The sequence below is a fragment of the Mytilus galloprovincialis genome, chromosome 1, assembly GCF_965363235.1.
Source record: "Mytilus galloprovincialis chromosome 1, xbMytGall1.hap1.1, whole genome shotgun sequence".
In the NCBI taxonomy this organism is placed as follows: domain Eukaryota; kingdom Metazoa; phylum Mollusca; class Bivalvia; order Mytilida; family Mytilidae; genus Mytilus; species Mytilus galloprovincialis.
This window is the reverse complement of record NC_134838.1, coordinates 99,046,643-99,050,086: the sequence shown is the minus strand read 5'-3', so window position 1 is coordinate 99,050,086 and position 3,444 is coordinate 99,046,643. Positions and strand designations below refer to the sequence as shown.

Here is a 3,444-nt window from a genome sequence, read left to right as displayed (position 1 = left end):
TTAGTTTATCTTAAAGATAACAAAAACACGTTTTATTTGGCGAAAGTCGCCATAACATTTTGTTTATTTTTTCATGACGAAACAGCGGAACATCATATATTGGTTGTGTGTTGTTTTTGGTTCGTCAACTACATTTTGTTTACGAACATTTTGTTTACGAGAACAACATATATTTATATCTTATATCTTATATATAGTATATATCTTAACAAATCTTATACGAATTCTTTGATCATTTATCTCTGTAGGGACAATAAAAACTATAGTAATTATTTATAGCTTAATGTAGTCTTTTCTTAATTTTCATAACATTTTTTGGGGGAGAGGTGCTGTGTTCATCATTCTTCTTTTATGCAGATTAGTTTAGGATACTGAGATTTGTTTGGTTGGATTTCGAAGAATAAATAACTTTAACTTTAAAAAAATATTTAACGACGTGTTAACAGGTGAAACCAGCTCTTTTGTCCAGGTCAGTCATAAGCTTACTTTTACTGATCTATTTTGAAAATTGATTTAAATTCTGTATATAATCAGGAAGTTAACACGCATACCTACGGGAAGTATTTGTATCGATATAGTCATTCTACTTTTATGCAGATTAGTTTAGGATACTCAGGTTTGTTTGGTTGGATTTCGAAGAATAAATAACTTTAACTTTTAAAAATATTTAACGACGTGTCAACAGTATTTGTATCGATATAGTTATTAGGGCAAGTCCGAAGTATTTATGAGATTACCAGTATCTCATTTTAGGTAAGGCATAAAATAATGTACATCAATTATTGAAAATAATATAAGAGACTGGCAAACCAATTCAATAGAAATATATTCTTTTGAAATATCAATCGGTTCTATAATTCAATTTCACGTTAGTGCTATATTGGTCTCGTGATGGCATGCACCACCCGAGCGATGGGAGTCGCTCTAATATTGGTATTTGCTGGTCCACTAAGCACCGAGTCGTTCGGAGTAAGATTAAAGAATCGGAATAAAAAAATTGTGTCCGGATAGAGAGAAATGTCTTCATGTGGTATGTTATCTGGTGAAGTTGTACTAAACAATACGACTTTGCGTGTAGGTCTGTCAAACATATTCATATTACATGTTCTCACGCTGAATATACATTTGAAATTCCGTTGGACATTTGACATACCATACATCATCATTATCATTATTTTTCAATCTAGTTTCACATGTACAGACTTATTACTTGTAACTTTCTTTTATACTTCATTTTTTCTTCTTATTTTGATAAGAAATTTACCTTAAAAACAAATATTATACTACCAAGGAAGTAAAACACTGCTATACATATATAACAAATCAAATGGACGGTAGGTAGTGTTGCTATGGTTGATATTTCATTTTGGTTTTTGATAAACAACTGTGATGTTATATTTAAGAATTAAATGCTTCTTTTTGTAAATTTATTGGGGTGTAAAAGCGTTGACCGAAGTACATTTTGTATGAGGCGCGGAAGCGCTTCATTCTAAAAATGTGCGCACGGTCAACGCTTTTACAACCCTATAAAGTTACAAAAAGAAGCATTCAATACTTATAATTACATTTTTTAGCTATGATCATGAAAACACGAATTTTATATATTTTTTTATTTAATTCACCTGTGCACTTTATTGTTGGACCACGTGTTATCATGAATGAAAAGTTGTATTGAGCAATGCAACTGCTTACGGAATAACACGAGATGTGCAGTTAGCCAATCAGAATAAAGTATTATAATGAAACATACATCTAATGTAATTATTATATTGTAAACAAAATGAATTGTTGATAGGGTATTGTAAGTATTATTTAAATACTTTAAGGTGAATTTCTCTTTTGAATGAATATATTTAGATTTCGCATAAATGCCTATGTCTTGTTTTATATGTATCTACCATAACTGAAACAATGCATGCACCAATAATTATACTAGATAATATTGAGACAAAGAACGACACTCTAAAACGTACCATTACGAATTGACATTGTGAAGCTAAATGCCCAAACACAAAGAATTGCTTATCTTTAATGGTGAAAGCAGATTCATAGAATACAAAGAATTGAAACCGCCACTATCAGTTGATTACGTACAGTCAATTCTCTATCTATTAACAGGAGACCATTATTATGGTCCTTGTAAGCAAAATATCAACAGTGAAAGCACTATTTAAAAGGAAATATAATTGCACGTCTAAAAACTTTATTATTTATTGCTGTATAGGTGCTCAAAACAGGCTTTTCTAAATATTTTCTTATTTTACGTTTTCAGTTTGAGCCAGACATCGACTGATTGTAAAAATGATCATATTTTGGTGTTGTTGTTTGCTTTTGATATCAGATGTGATAGCCACCAATTTTACGACTTGTTATTCGGAAAATCAAAAAAATATATGCTCCTGCAATCATAATCAGATGAATTGTTCAAATCATGGTGACAATATTGATTTTATTCCAAAGGTTCCGAATAATATCGAAATGCTGATATACACGAACAATAACCTTAATCAAGTGACTGAAATTACTTTTCGAAATATGACTAGGAGTATGATATCACATCTTAGTCTGGCTGGGAATGATATACAGTACATCTCGAAGCATACATTTAGAGAATTTACCTCTCTTACTTTTCTGGATCTAAGTTGTAATGTAATTCCAGTAAATATAGAAATTGCCTTCAGTACTTTGCATTTTATAGCCAATGGTTCATTGATTTTAAATCATATGAACATTACAGAAACCAACATAAATGAACTGTTTCGTTATCTTGATACAAACGAAATCGAAACACTTTCTTTAGCCTACAATAATCTAGAGGACATCGATAGTTGCGATTGGAGGAATTTTCAATCTTTGGAAATTTGAAATATAACCGGGAACAAATTGACGAATATGACATTCAAATGTCATACGAAGATCGAAATTATACACGCAGACTCCAACAACTTAGTGTCTTTTCCAAATTTTTGTCTGGATTACGACAATTTCACTAATTATTGGCATGGTAAATTCAAAACAGCTGTCCCAAGTTTAAGAGTGTTATCTGTTTTCAGTAACAGAATAATGGAAATGCCGTCTACTGCATTGAGATGTACGGACGAATTACGGGAATTAGTTATGACAAAGAATTCATTTCATGAGATTGATCTCCAAACTTTTTATAAATTAAATACTCTGAAGATGTCTAGTATTTTCAGATATTACCAAATTATTAAACCTCATACACATTCAAAACTTTTAACGGCCTCTATCGAACATTTGATGTTGCAGAATCTATCGTTTGGAATGTTTCCCAGAGATCTAGGAATTTTTGAAGGACTTCATCGGCTAAGAAGTCTTGACCTGTCATTTGCCAATCTGCCGTTTAGCCCTATGGCATCTAAAAAGGTGTTCAAAACGTTGTCAAATTTGACAAAGTTGTCATTACAGTTTGTAGGTTGGAAG

General features: G+C 31.3%; 1 long non-coding RNA gene across 1 annotated transcript; it reads left to right on the top strand.

Annotated features, from left to right (window-relative positions):
- The first annotated feature begins 580 nt into the window (after positions 1–580).
- Positions 581–3,183, top strand: LOC143046972 (uncharacterized). The gene is made up of 2 exons (XR_012969336.1): positions 581–753; positions 2,273–3,183. It is a non-coding gene; the product is annotated as an uncharacterized LOC143046972 (long non-coding RNA).
- Positions 3,184–3,444: the final 261 nt, after the last annotated feature.